The sequence below is a fragment of the Numenius arquata genome, chromosome 3 (genome assembly GCF_964106895.1).
Source record: "Numenius arquata chromosome 3, bNumArq3.hap1.1, whole genome shotgun sequence".
In the NCBI taxonomy this organism is placed as follows: Eukaryota; Metazoa; Chordata; class Aves; order Charadriiformes; family Scolopacidae; genus Numenius; species Numenius arquata.
The window spans coordinates 67,446,733-67,463,192 of record NC_133578.1 but is presented as its reverse complement, the minus strand read 5'-3'; positions in this window follow the sequence as shown (position 1 = coordinate 67,463,192).

Here is a 16,460-nt window from a genome sequence, read left to right as displayed (position 1 = left end):
GCTCCCAATCCTTGTTACACAATTCAGTGAGGCATAATTCCCTTAATACAAAGCCAGGAAAAACAAAACACATCAATGAATCAGAAAAGTATCTGACTGAGAACAGTGATCTCTGCAATCTGGAATTTATACTAAAAGTCCAATTGTAACTAATGTTTACAAGATGCAGGTTAGTAAAACAGCACACACAAACCCTCCGCTTTCATTTTGTATCCCTTGCAGTCCGTACTTGCAGGATGAGAGGGGAAATGTTTGCATTAATTAGCACATAGACTTGAGGGCCAGTAGTCCTGGGTTATTTTTCAAGCTCTGGCACTGATTTGCTGTTGTCCGATCCTTGCTTATATTAAAACCATGTTTATCAAACTGGTTCAAGAGTGCTTGAGGCTACAGTGATTTAAGCAGAGTTTAGCTGGATGGAGTGAGACATTACTAAAGTAGTGCTCTCTGCCTAGTACCAATAATGCTTTTTTGTTGTAAATCATAGTAGCAGTAACCTTTGAAACCAAACCCTTTGTAATTGACTCACCAAAAGGTTCGCACATTTGAACAAGAGCTTCTGGGTGTGAGTCTTATCCTGTGTGACCCACCTCTCTACCCTGTTGTCTCATGTACTGAGTCTCAAATTCAACACCTCAAAAGTGTTTTTTCTCACTTTAATTTGTTTGTAATATTTCCAGAGGAGGATGAGCAGATCAATGCAGAGGGCTTTTAAAAGTCAAAGCAGTCACTGTGTCTTAAGGAAAAAAAAAATCTCCTTCAATTTAATCTGAAAATGTTTACTTCCATAAAAACACCCAGCCAGCAAATATAGGGATGTTATGAACAAGATTTTTGAAAAACTGTTTTTGAAGTCACTTACTTCATCTTCATCCATACCATGAAAAACACAGACCATATTCTTTATTAACGTACCATAGCATTAGTTTGACTTTTCATCTTTTCAGAATTTTGTCCCATTGGAACAAAGTGGCAATTGAAAAAATAAATTCAAAGTAGTTCAAGTAGCATAGTTATCTATATTGACAGGATAAAAGAATACCAGACACTCAGAAAGCTCAAACTGGCCTTTTGTTAGAAATTATTTTGCAATTAAAATGAATTAGAATTCTGTGACTGGAGTCCTCAGTTAGGCTAAAGAGCTAATGCAGAACTATAAGAGACCAGCTAAGAAGAAAGAAATAATAGTTTATATATTTTATATAGTTTAAATATATTCAGTTAGTGACCTTGTTGAAAATACTTGCACAGTGTTAATGAAATTTGCTAGTGGCACAAATCTGGAATTGCATCAACCATGTAGTGAAAGATCAGAATGTCAGAAGTTCATTTGGACACCAAATATAATTAACAATAATTTTTAATGAACTACGTACCCTTGGGTTGAATATGATACAGGAGAGATCTGAATGCATCAATCGGTTTCAGAGGACTCTGAGACAACACTAGGATTTGGCCAAGTCAAAAGTAATGAAAGATTGTATTAGTTGAGATACTGCAAACATGGTGTATAGAGTTAATGTGTTCGGTCACCATCACCTCTGCTCATTCAAGTTGGAAACAGGTAAAGGATGCTACAGAGAGGGAGAATTGCCCTGTTCCTCCCTAGATTTCACAAATAGACCTACATGCTTTGAAAAGATATGTATGCACTGAATTTAGTGTTTTGCAGTTCTTCAGAGTTGCTGCACATATGCAGAGCACATGTTTAATACCTGAGCAGTAAGTCTGAAGCCTCCAGGGATTCATTGTCCAGGTGTAACACTTCTGGGAAGTGCTGGACCAAGTAGATATACTATTGAGCTCAGTGTGTCCTGCAGAAAGACTTTAAGATTTTTGGACCCAGCCTGATTAAAGTTAACACACAGTGGGTTTAAGTGAGACAGAAATCCTGGATGTATATATAAATCCACAGATTTCTTACAGAAATACAGGACAGGCTCATGGAAACCAATAATGAGTGGAAGAGAGAGTTTTGCTTGTAAGAGGAGCCTGAAAGCATTGGCTTGCTTACTATATCAAATTTCGTGCTAAGAAGGGATGCCATTGCTGCCTCTTAATGCATCAGAGTATATTTCATGGAAAGAATCAATTATTAAAGCTATAGAAACATGTCAGCACAAGGCTGAATGAGTGAAAACTGACCATGCATGACTCAAGGCTGGCAACTGTTTGCAAGTTTCTAATTGCCAGAGGAGGGAGTTTTCTGGAACAATGAGAATAGAAGGACTGAAAAAAAGACTTATTGTTTTCACAGTGGCACTTGATCTATTTGGGAGCAAGACTGCATGTCAAAGGATGTCTGTGACAGCCAGATCAATACAATCAAGATCCTGAAGTCACACTGAGTGAAAGGTAAGCAGGGATTTGGGTGCGGTGGGGCTCATACCCAGGCCATGAGGAAACACTATCAAATGCATCAGTTTAGACACAGCTTCAAGGGTTTCAACCACTTCCACAGTGGATTTTTTTTCTTCTTTTACTCAGAACCACAACATCTCTTCAATACAGCTTTTCAAGCTTGTGAAGTCAATCAGTCGAAGAGATATGTCAACTCAAATCAGCAACAGGCAGAGTTTCTTAAAGCTGAGTTCAAGTGGTCAGTCCGTGGAGGTTTGACTGATTTGCATTAAGAATCTGACAGTGCAATACCAGTTCACTTTCTTTTTTTTATTATTTTTTGTTTTAATCATTTTTAACCAGCCTTGCAGGCAGAGAAATTTAAAAACAGGGTTATATGATTTCCAACTTTTCATCTTACAGTCTGGTAGATATAATAATTTTGCAAAAAAATGAATGCAGAGTTAACACAGAGATTGAACAGGAAAAAACAAACATTCATAATGCTTTGCCTGCTGTAAAGAAATGTAAAATGTGATTTCAGTCATGTGATATATCCATTAAACTTTTCCTAAAATTCTTCCTATACACAGTATTTCCTTTTGTTTCACTGAGAGCTGTATTTCTGATACAGAAATACAGGAGCTGTGCACTTTAGAAATACTTCATCTCAAAGTACAAAGGCAAAAACTCTCCTCCATCACTCCTCTGCTGATTTTTTTCCTGAGGATTTTTTCCTGTGTTTTAGAAAAAATGACCTAGCCATGTATACATCAGTATGGGAGCGTGCAGTTACACAGAAAATGGATTTTAGAGGGTGTTGACAATCCAACAGAAAAATGTATTTTTCTATCAAATGTTGTTCAGTCCAAACCAGAATATTTCCCCATGCTTAATCCTGACAACACCATTTCCTATTGCTTTGGATTTACTCCTGTCTGTAGTTTTACAAGATACAGAGTGCAAATCCCTGTTGACAAATAATTAATGAAATGCCCATCAATAATATTACAACCCATGATTATATCATCCTTTGATGGAGGACTCTGCTCTTTAGCCCTTTTTTTGACCCTTTCCCTGCATGTTAAGAAAAAAACAAAAACAGGGTCAGTGGGTGAGTGTCATGAAAAGTGGCAAGCTAGCTCTTCAGCTCTTGCTTCCCAGCCACATCTGAGAACAAGTGGAAACATCTAGGACTTCAGAACTATAATCTGCATTTCATTGACCACTTTGTTCCACAAAATCCTCCTTGTTCTCTTCAGCACTTCTTAAAAGTGGTCACTGAAACACTTGAACCTCTAAAAAGAAATAGATTGTGTATAGCCTGAAGGTAAAGTTTATTCCAGGTAAACTTACAGAGGTCTTGGAAGAGTATCTAAATGACCTCCTCATTCAAGTCTGGGAGCTAGCAGATGGATCAGCAGCAAGCCTGCTTGCAGTCATGCCAAGGTATTAAAGAAAGAGAGACACAAGTGTTAAAACATGTGGCATCCTCCACTTGCCAATGTATAACACAGAGGGATTGCATTGTCCTCCCCAAAGCTCAGATGTGTCTCACCCATTTTGCTAATGTCAGGCTACATCTTCAAGCATGTGAGCTTTCTGGTAGCTGGGAAAGAGGCTCCGGATTGCTGTTTTAAGAATCTGAGGAGTTGGAATAACAGAAGATTTATCCCTAATGAAATGAGCATGGAGGTAATGAACACATCATGACGTAGGAGCTTGTGTTTTGTCTCAAGAACTGGCTCCTGATTTCTATTCACCTCCTCTCATCATGGAAGACTAAGATTTATATTAGAGTTTTTCTCTATAACTACAATGACGTGGTGAAATAGATATGACTTCAAATGTACAATCTTTCACTGGTGTTGAGGATTCAAGGCACTACTATTTACTATTTTAATTCCATGGGTTAACTAATTAATAGAGCAATACAAAATTCCTAACTTCATCCTTGAAAGAAACATGCTTGTTCTAATCACTACTTATGCACATACTTAAATGCCGTAAATATGAGCACGTGACTGTTTTTATGAATGAAATCCATAACTCAGTTTCTGAGCCCAGAAATTTTGTGCATTTTTCCTTAGCTACTGAATGTTTCTATAATAAGATATAACTATTTTTTTAAATGTTGATGTTAATATGTCTGCACCATAATGACTGTATCATACTTCAAGGGTACCTATTTTGTTCTTGATTTATGCGTGAGGTCCAGAAGCAATATTTTCTGATCTTACACTCTCCGAAATTTAGAGGAAAGTTTTTCAGACTAGATAGCTCATCAAGTACAACTGTCATGTATTCCTTATTAATATTGAAAATTTTAGCTACAACTACTGATGAGCAAGTTAGTTACTAAATAGCTACTGAAACAAAATCTGTTCTGTCTTATAATACCATACATAGTCCTTGTCTGTCTCTGCAGCTGGGCCACAAAAGCTTTTACAGATAATAAAATTTAAAAAGAAGCAGTGATTTTTCTAGAATACTGTAAGATTGATCTGCAGATCACTATGTCAGTGGAAAGATTCCAGCAGACACACATACTGTGGATGAGACCCTTCATCCTTTCTGTTACCAGCTGTAGATATCACTGACAAACATCACTTTTCTCCTTTAAAGCTCTCCTCCTGAGAGTAATTTTGTGAGAAAACATCAAATGTGTAAGAGAATAATTTTAAAGATAGTTTGATCTTAACTATGTGCAGTGCTGCAGAATAAATATTTAAAGCCATGCAAGAGTTGTCACATGAATTTACCAAAGGCAGATTGAGCCAGAATAGCCCCATATCTTTTAATAAGAAATTAATTTTAGACAAAGAAACTTCATTATACTAAATCTATTTGGCTTTCAACTTTATATGTTGTCACACGGAAATCCATAGATTAAACTAGAAGAGATGTAAATTAATAAATGAATGAATCATAAATCCAGTAAGGAACTGGTTAAAGAGGATAAACCCACAGATTGCGCTAAACGGGAAGGGAGTTTCTCTAGAAATAGTTTTGAAATGCATCTTACTTAATATTTTTATTAGAAATTATGGCCAAAATATAATAATAAGAGACTAATAAAATTTGCTGATGACACAAAGTCAGGAAACATCAGCAGCACAGAGGAGAATGGGAACATTTCAGAAATGGAAAAAATAAAACCAGGGAGAATATAAAAAACACAAAGGGCTGCTTGAGTACAACATGGAAAATCAGTTGGAAAAGACAGAGACTAAACTAATCTGGCCTTGAACAGTTGCAGGTTAATAACAATAAGGTTTCCACTATTCACAGTAGTGACGTTCTTGAGCAGCTTTCCAAAATAAGTACAAAGTAATCGAAGCAGATTGAGGATGGAGTTTGTTCAATTTATGAAGGGGATTATATGAGTTCTTATTGCCTGCAGTAACAGGAAACTGGAACAGTGTTGTAGAACCTCATAAAGTTTGTTATTTCTAGGTTTTTTCTCCTTTTTTTTTTTTTTTTTTCAAAATGTTATGTGAATTTTTTCCTTGTCCTGTTCAACAACTCAGTACTTTCTTAAAAACACGAGGAACTCTTGCAAGACAGTGAAAGGTGTAGAAAAGGACTGCAGGAAATCACTATTAAAATACACAGAATAATTTTCCTCATTTTCTAGGCTTGCCTGATTTGAAACACTGGAGTGGTACTCTGGGGCTGTTTCCATTGCAACACATGAGGTGATTACATTTGAATTTGTTTCTTGGAGAAGTCCCAGCAAAGGCACTCCAATGGAAAGTCCTACAATCACGATACCACTGAGACCTTATTAACAACCGCCATTACCTCAGTGTTCACTTAAAGAAGGACAGTTCATCCTTTTTTTGTAGACAGCTGTGGGGGTGAGGAGACTGAAGACATACAAACAAAACTGTCTTGTTGACTGACTGGTTTTCAGAACCCATAGACATGTGGGTGGAGAGAGTGGGCAATCTCACTCTGTCTTAAAGCACCAGATATATTAACACCTGTAGATAAGTAGTTCAAACTGTGGGGGTCTGTTTGTTACCTTCTAGCGGAAAAGTAGCTCAAACCACATATTTTGGATCTATAATTAGAAAAGCCAACCTGAAAACTTCCTGCTTTAATTTTAGGATTCTTAGATTTCCTTTCCCTCAATCCTGTTTTAATATATTGGTGCATTTAAAAGGTTTGGGTTTTAAAAAAATAAAAAAAAAAATCACAGCTTTCTTGCCTATGCCTAGACCTGTTCTAATTATTTAGGTTTGTTAGGACAGCAGTACTGTGCTCTCATGGGGTCTTTGAGAGTAAACCTGTGGTTATAATTGGCACATGAATGTCTGCCTGAGTATTCAGAGAATGATATAACATAAATGGGAACCATCTCCCTGTTTTTCAGTGACCATTAACAGTGAATTCTGGGGCTGCCAGTGCAAATAATAACATGGTTAACTATTTCACTCATGACCAGAGCATGTAAAGAAAAAGTACAAACATCTATAATGATTAGTACTATTTGCTGTGACAGGTAACTGTGCTCTACCAAGGAAGAAGCAAGCCTAGTTGGGCATCTGAGGCCATCCAGTGAAACGATGGGGCTTTCCTGAGCTGACACAGGAGGATCACTCTGGAAGGATCCAGAAGGAACTATTTCATTACACATCAAGCATGTGCCCAAACTGTGGTGTATGACACCTTGTTTCACTTGATCGGGGTGAGGCGGCCTGGTTTGCTGGAGATTTGCCTACAAATCACAGGTTTTATGCCTGAAAAAATACCATGTCAATTTTAACTCTCCAAGCATTATACAATCATAGAATCATAGAATCATAGAATAATTTGGGTTGGAAGGGAGCTTTAAGGGTCATGTAGTCCAAACCCTCTGCAATGGGCAGGGACAAGAGAAAGAAACAGTACACAATTTAAACTCAGCTGAAGAAAACAAGTATAATATCATGTTTGGATTGACTGATTTCTTGCAGACATTTTGTTAGATCCAAATTGTCAAGAGCAGATGTATAAAGGTCTGACATTTAAGTGTTATTATGAGCAGAACAGACCGTCTCTGACTGCACAGGTGATTGTACGACAGTCGCAAGGATGAGTAGGGTATGAAAATGCAGGACTACTCTCTGCTGAAGGAAGAAAAGATTCAAGTAGGCCATGAACAGGACTGGAGAGATGGGAAGATATTAAAAATATATACCATAAAAAAGGAAAATCCTCCCTTCTGTACATTTACGTCCAGCCTCCTGCAGCTGACATGAGGCCTTTCTTGGGGCCTTTCAATACTAATTAATAAAAAAATTCATCGATGATAAATGTTTTCAAGAGCAGAAAAGATTTCAAGAGGTGTGACAAAGAGTTAGGACTTTTGGAAACAGGGGAATAATTTTATCAGCCATATTTTAAGCCTGGACAGAGAATTTCAAACACTGAGATGTGGTGTTGTATTTAAATATTCTAAGGACATCTTTAAGTCTTCGTGTCTAAATTAGGTTCTTTATTTGGTCATATTTCTAAATGCTATATGAGGACAATGTTTCTAAGAATGATTATTTACCTCATATTAAGAAAAAAAGTGGAATCAAAGTGTTTTCTAGTTTTAGTGCTATGGTTTCAGCTGGATGGAGTTGACTTTCTTGCCAGCAGCTGGTATGGTGCTGTGTTTTGAATTTGGAATGAGAAACAGTGTTGATAGTGCACTGGGTGGTTTGGTTGTTGCTGAGCAGTCAAGACTTTTTCTACTTCTGGTACCACCCCAACAGCAAGTAGACCGGGAGTGCACAAAAATTTAGGAGGCAACACAGCCGGGACAGTTGACCCCAGCTGACCAGAGGACTATTCCATATCATATGACATCATGCTCAGTATATAAAGCTGGGGGAAGAAGAAGGAAGGAGGGAATGTTCGGAGTGATGGCGCTTGTCTTCCCAAGTAGCCATTATGCATGATGGAGCCCTGCCTTCCTGGAGAAGGCTGAACACCTGCCTGCCAATGGGAAGTGGTGAATGAATTCTCTGTTTTCTTTGCTTGTGTGCATGGTTTTTGCTTTATCTATTAAACTGTCTTTATCTCAACCCACAAGTTTTCCTTATTTACCTTACTTCTTTATTTTTTTGATTCTCTCCCCATCCCCAGTGAGCGAGTGATTGCGTGGTCCTAGTTGCCAGCTGGGGTTAAACCACAACAAGGGTACAAACTGGGCTGATGGCTGATTTTTGCTTTGTCTGGACTTTTGCTTAAAACTGGACAACAAAGTGGATTCTTCTTGGAAGTCCAGTATTGCCAGGTGTTGTATGTCTGGAAATGCAACAAGAAATACATCTGGAATTTCATCTTCCAGGGAAACATAGCACTGGAAGCTGCACTGAGTTGCCCAACATCACACAGCCTCTCAGAGTAAAACCAGGAAGAGAACCCAGCCCTCCTAAGCATATTGGGCTCACTGAAATTTGCCTGTCATTACACGTATTTTGTATTCATTCTTACTAATCAGTCAGTCACCCAGTCAGCCAAATATCTTCCTGGAAGAATCAATGACTGAAGTAAGAAGAAATGCAGAGATTGGCTCAAAACCATTTTGGCCAATAAACAGATATAAGTAACTTTTGGTTTAAAATGTGTCAGTAGCTAAAGATTTGATTTATTGCTTAAAGATCAAGATATTGCTGTATTTCTAAGCATAAACAATAGTCATTTTCCCTCGATTACTTTTATTTGGCTTCTTATTTAGACTGCTACATCTGTAAGGTATCATGCATAGTAATTCCCTTTTGCTGTTGCCCTTCTCTGATCTCTGCACAGCTGTCTGTGTGCTGCAAGAGAGTTGTTTGGGCAGGGACCAGTCTGACATACAGTGGATAATCTTGCATAGAAATAAATAGAGCAGGCTTGTAGAATAATCTTTAAAGAGTTTCCTGTATCTATAGGGGCTGTATTTTCAAAGCTGTCTAAAGAGACTGTATAACCAGATCAGATTGCAATTACTAGAATTTCTGCCTTTAAAATTTGATGCTTTTGAACATTTCAGGTGGATTATTCAATCTTCTAATATAAACCGTGGACATAAACAGTGGGACAATGTTTGTCTTATCTCACTCCTGCTGTGTCATGAGCAGGTTTTCTAATTCTCATAATGTTGTTTAAACAGCTTTGCAAGTAACTTCCACGAGACACCTCTGTACTGTTTTTTTAATATCCTAGATTAAAAAGACTGCAGAAGATGCTATAGGGTAGGTGATGCAAATGTAAGGGTCACTGTTCTGCTCATTCCTTATTTCACGGAATTTGTGTTTCAAACCTACTTGGCAGGACTAGGATTCAGGTCAGATATTCAGAAACAGTTTTATCCACTTGGGCTTTTATGCCAAATCCCAAAGCTTGAGTATTTGTAGGAAACTGGCAAAAAGACACTTTTTAAAAAAAAAAAAATCAATAAATATCAACTCACAAGGTATTTTATTCTATTTGCAATGAAATAACTAGCCTCATTCTGTCCTACATGGAGACCCAGACTATCAAATTTACCGCACTCTTCTTTTTCTTTTTTTATTTCTTTTTTTTTTTTTATTTAACTTTTGTCCTTGGTAGCAATTGCTCCATTTCCATTTGAGGGAATTTGACCTACAAAAGCAGTCTCAGAATTTAAATATTTACTGTGGAATTTAGAGTTACTGAAGGGGTCTGAATACTCGATTCCCATTGTCACTGAAAAGCATCATGGAGTTAATGAAGAACAGTGAGTGAAGAACAAAAATCCCTGAGCTTTTTTTTCCTAAATATGTCTATATTAAATTGCATTGGAAATTTAGAAAAACATAACATTTTTATCAATATCTTCTAGTTGTCAAAAAGCTATAAAAGTTATATAGCCCTGAAACACAAGTGGTTTTGGCTTAGGTTTTCTTTTATTGTAAATCTGTTATACAAAACAACTTACCTAAACCTATAATGTCCTTGAAAGTCAAGAAATTCTCACTTCGTGAGCTTAAGTACCTTTGGAAATCTCACCTGTAACCCTGTCTTAGCAGATGATGAGGAAATAAAAGTCTACTATGTATATGCAATTTTTTTCTAATGTTTAAAAAGAAATGGACAAGGGTGGTGTTGTAATGCAATTATATTTAATATAGATGGAAGCTAGATTTTAGTTTTGCTTTAGGAACTGACTATCATAAGTTTTGGAAAAAATGATTTCTTTATGAAGTCTGTAGTAATTTGGCTTTGTAACAACTACTCTCTGTGCCACTGTGTTTTAATGTCAGGTGCAACAGACAGAAATTCTGGGTCAAAAACAGGCTTTCAAAACTAAGTAAGGCAAGATATTGCTTCTGGTGAAGAACACCACCCTGCTTAGATCCCACAGCTGAAAAGGTCACATGTGCACTGCCTACTGCATTTTAGTCAAAGACCTACTTTTTAAAATGTATGAGCTGGTCTACTTCAACCGAATAACTTGGTGACTGCTCCCATTGAGCGGCTGCTCAGTAACGTGCAGAGAGGACAGGAACTTCTGGCTGGAGACAGCGCAAGCAGCTGAGGCACAGAGGAGGAGAGCAACCTCTCCAGCCAGTGCTGGGCAGGTGCTAACAGAAAAAGCTCTTAGTAAGTTACTAGCGAGTTAGTTGGGGAGAGAAGGAAGACTATTCTGCTTATGCTAGAAAATAGGCACTTGTCAGTGCGCTTCTCAGGCATAAATTCAATTTGAAATATGGAGTTCAGTCCCAGCTCCAAAGAAGACCTTTAAGAACTATATTTATTCATTTTCTTTTCTTTCCCAAATCATATAAACACTTGTGCTTGAAAATCAGAGCCCTTCTTTTCCTTGTATTCTCTCCTTCCAACATCAGATCGGTGACCTGATTTTCAGAGGAACAGCTCTCAAAGTCCACAGGAGGTACTCAGCATGTCTGAAAATCAAGCCATAAATAGATGTGAATCTCTCTTTCTTTTTTCCTCAAGGAACTAAACTGCCAAGTCTGAGCAAACAGCCAAAGAAACCCAGCTTGTTCACAAATGCTAATTTAAAGCTGCGTGTGTGTTTGCATAGGCTGGATTGAACTGAATAAGTCCGAGTCACAATAAAAGGGAAATTTATTTTTCTAAAAGGGATCTTTAAATTCTTGGGGGTTTTGGAGGAAAAAAAAGGCTGCCATTTGAGAGATCTGCATCTGTGGGATCTGTGAGTAAGCCTGGAGCGGAAGTAAAGAGGAAATCCCCCACACCACTTAATGAAATGCTGTTGTGGGATAATCACTGCCAAAGAAACTCATCAGTTCAGACTTTGAGTATCTTTGTTAAAGATTCTGAACTGAGCAAGAGAAACAAGCATTTCCTGCAGTGGAGGTCTTTTTTCCCATATTAAGATCGGGGTTGTTATTCCTCTGTAAGAAATAGTATCATTTATATGGGGGAGAGCTGTGGGGAGATCTGGATTTTATTATGTCTCCTTTCTCATTTAGGAAATGGATTGGTTTTCTGTTGGTTTTGAAGATCTTGAGAACAAGGAACCTTTTCTGAGCACAAAAAGAACTCAATAGTTACATAATGTTCGTCTCTTCTTAAATCTTTGTTTTCTCAGAACAAAACACTGTTATGTGCAAAGCATCTATAGAAAAACTATAATGGATGGGAGAAAATTCCTGTCTTAAATATCCGCCAAATGCATAGGAAGAAGGAAGTGAAGTCATTTGTATGCAAGGTGAAAAAATGTTAGGGTTCTTCCAAAGAGAAGGCACAGCTAAGCTAAAAGCAGGACACTGGTGTTTCTCCAAGACGTCCCAAGTCCAGCAAACCAGATCCCCAAACTTATTTACTTGAAATGGCAGTATTAAGATATGTTCCAGGTCAAGCTAGCTGTACTCTAATTTCATTTAGTAAATGATTTGCAAATTGTCCCAGATATACCTGAACCATTACATGGTTAATTTTAACAATTCCTCTCCTGAATATAAATCAGTGACCACAACAGGCTAAGGCAAAATAAAGGGATAAATTCTCCAATACAAGAAGAAGGAGTAGAAAACCCAAGGGGAACATAGACCAAGAGTCCCGTAGGGAGGAAGCTTTCACTTTCACAGTGAAAGTACAGTGAAAGTATGTCCAGGCATTGCAGATAGCTGGATCACTAAATGCTTTTGCTTGCCTTTGTTTCAGAGATGCTGGTAACAAAATCTGCTTCTTTTTCAAGGAAAGTAGATTCAACTTTTGTTCTTGCATCCTGTATTTTAGCTTAGCTCTGGAGAAGATAAGGAAGGGCTACATTGGGGAAATTTCAGGTTTTTAACCAAGATGTAAGATCTGATCAAGTAAAAGTGATTCTATGTGATGAACCATCCTAGTGAACTTCTTAAAGGACACCCCTTTCACCTTATTGGAAAAACAAGGGAGAAATTATGGGTTATTGCATACAAGGGAAATGAAGATTTTGAACCTGAAGACCACATGGAGATGTTACTGCTTTTACGAAGTCAAATAAAACAAAACAACAGATCTTATTTAATTGTCTGGTTAGGTGCTTCTTGTAGCCAAGGGCACTCTGAATGACAGTGACAAATGAATCCAGGTTATGAGGGATGAAGATGTTATGTTTCAAGTCAGAGTAATTTCTGACTAAGAGCAAGTCACAGACTTACCTGACAATGTCTGTATTTCTGTAAAGAGCAAAGAAGATACATGCTACTTAACTATTTGAAAGCTTTATATGACTGAAAAAACGGGTATTATTGTTGCACTTTTATTGCCGTGGCACTTAGGGACACATGCAGCGAACCAAGATCTTACTGCACTGTATGCTGTGGAAATAGAACAAAACAGTTTCTCTCTCCATTCAGTGAAGATTGTCATTGAAATTATAGTCACAGAGACATTTCAATTGTTTTAATTACTAAAGTGAAGGGATTTTCTATTGATTGCCTTAGAAAACTTTCACTATCTAATAAAGTGTGCCAGTGAGTGCCTTCTTATCCATTTTATTTTAAAAGGTTTTTTTAAGTACATGAATATCAAGAGATGATCCAAGGAAAACATTGGAATGATATTTGTTGAAGATAGTCACCTGGCAAATAAGGATGAAGAAGAGGAGGCATTCAATGCTCTTTTTGCCTCAGTTGTTAATAACACAAGTAGACCTTGGGCTTCCCGGTCCTCTGAATTTGAGGACCGCGAGTGCAGGAACAGTGATTCTCCATTTGTGGACACTGAAACTGTAAGGGACCAGCTGTATCAGCTGAATGTTCACAAGTCCACGGGGCCTGATGAGATTCATCCCAGAGCACTGAAGGAGGTAGAGGATGTTCTGGCAGGATGCATCTCAATCATCTACCAAAGGTTTTGGGAGTCTGGGGGTGGATGCTGACTGGAAGCTGGCCAACATTACTCTAGTTTATAAGAAGGGCATGAGGGAAGACCGAGGAAACTACAGACCTGTTTGTCTAACCTCAGCACCTGGCAAAATTATGGAGAAGATTATACTGGGTACTATTGAAAGACATTTAAATAACACTGCAATCATCAGGCACAGTCAACATTGGTTCACAAAGGGAAAGTCCTGTTTAACTAATTTAATATCCTTCCATGATAAAGTGTCCTACCTAGTGGATGAAGGGAAGGTAATGGATTTATTTTTTCTGGATTTTAGTAAGGCTTTTGATACTGTCCCTCACAGCATCCTTCTGGACAAGTTTTCCAACTGTGAGATGAGCAGGTACACGGTGCACTGGGTGAAGAACAGGCTGAAGGGCAGAGCTCAAAGGGTAGTAGTGAATGGCGCTACATTTGGCTGGCGACCAGTCACCAGCAGTGTTCCTCAGGGATCAATTCTAGAGCCAGTTTTGTTAAATATTTTTATCAATGATCTGGATATAGAAGTTGAATGCATCATTAGCAAGTTTGATGATGATACTAAACTAGGAGGTATCCCCCCTTGCAGAGGGATCTAGATAGATTGGAGCATTGGGCAATGATTAATGGCATCAAATTTAACAAGATCAAATGCCAGGTTCTGCACATGGGACTGAGTAACGCCGGGCATAAGTACAGATTGGGAGAGCAGTGGCTGGAGAGCAGCCCTGCAGAAAGGGACCTGGGGATGCTGGCCGACAGCAGGCTCCATGAGAGCCAGCAGTCCAGCAGTGAGTCCTGGCAGCCCGGAGGGCAAGCCCCATCCTGGGGTGCATCAGACACAGCATCACCAGCTGGTCAAAAGGAGATTATCCCACTGTATTCAGTGTTGGTGTGACCTCACCTGGAGCACTGTGTGCAGTTCTGGGCTCCAGCACTTAAGAAGGATATGAAGGTCCTTGAATACATTCAGACAAGGGCAACAAAGCTGGTGAAAGGGCTGGAAGGCATGTCCTGTGAGGAGCAGCTAAGGACTTTGAGTTTGTCTAGTTTGGAGAAAAGCAGGCTGTGGGGTGACCTCATGGCTCTCTACAGCTTCCTGAGGAGGGGAACACTTTCTGTCAAATGGGTGTTGGACACACAAACTTTCAGGTACCAGAATGCCATACTTGCCTCTTCTCAGCTGAACCTAACCGCTATTTCCCCTCTCCCCCCAAATTCTCATTTGCTTCTACTCTTGTCCTTGCATTTCTGAGTAATCAATCTCAACAAAAGATATGGAAGGTAGTTCTGCTTCCTCTGATTCTCCCAAATATATAACAGCCTGGTGGTGAAGGCCAGCCCAAGGTGCTGATTTTATATGTCCAAATACCTACATAGAAAAGAGGACTACAGCCAAGGTCTCCTGTCTCCAGCAGCAATGCTAGAAAATCTAGCAGTTCTTAAGCTACCATGAAGGAAGTGGGCACTGGTGTCACATCTTCTTTTGCATAATGGGGACATTGTCCTGAAGGGTAGTTAACCTCGGAAGAGGGCTGCAGTGACTGCATCCCAGGTGGCTGCAGGCACTGGGTAGTGAGTCCTGAGTCACACGCCTGCACTTCTGAAAGGGACAGCAATGGGGACACCTTCCTTGCAATTTGCTGTTGGTAACTCTGAGCAAATCCCCATCTAAACTTCTGGGTGTTCAGCCTCATCTTCCAGAGGCAATCTTCTCTTCCATTGACTGTCTAAAGGTCATAAGCATCTGGTTGAAGTGCTCTGGATGATCATGCTGGGATTAGCCATTTATGTTTTAGGTGCCATGGGTCTTGACTTCAAAATGAGAAGTGGAGGTTGATCTAGCAGTTGATCTAAGTTCTTTTGCAAAATGTTTCAGCACAGAGTGTGCTTCATACACTACAGGGGCACATTTCTGCACTTTTCTACACAGCTATATTGTCTAATGTGGAATAACACAAGAACAGGATCAGAATTAAGTCCAAAATCCCTTTTTTAATTAGATAGTTATACAGGAATTTAGTTAAACATTTTTTATTTTTGCCTGTATTCTGTCAGGAAAGGAAAAAGATAATTAGATGAAAAATATCTCCAATGTGTTTCTTTTATAACCTGGACAAAGGAAAAACAAAGGAAAAAAAAAGAAAAAGAAAAAAAAAAGGAAAAAAAGAACAAAGGAAAAAAAAACAAACCCAGATGTAATACTACTGATAACAGGGAAAAAAAATCCTGTCAGCAGAGAACATGTGCAATAAAAGTGCATGCTGGTCTGTTTCACAGATCTAATCCCCTTCTCTTGGAATCTATAGTGCGAGGAACTCTATTATTCTTCAAAACTAAAAATACACAAGTGAATAATTTTTAACATACTAAAAATTATTATTAAATAATCTGTAAACAAAACCTGTTCGTATGATAAATGTTATGACAATGTGTTTTTTAAAACAACTCATTAAGCAGTTATTGCACTTGATGAGACAATCGTTATCTTGCTCACAAAAACCTACACAGTACTACGCATTGTGCATGAAATATATTTCTCCTCCAGCTACCCAACATAAACCTCTGTACCATTTGGTTCACGATAAATTTCCTTAGTGTTACAAATGAGTGACTATTTGTTTTTTTGTTTCATTTTTGTTTTGAAAAATTCTGACTTTTATTTTTAATCATATAGAAAAAAATTCATAATGAATAACTTTATAAAGCAAATTATTTCAGTTCATGCTAAATTAATTCAGTGCAGAACATCTTGTTTTACCTCAGTTTGAAACTGCTTGCTATTACTGAATATCAAA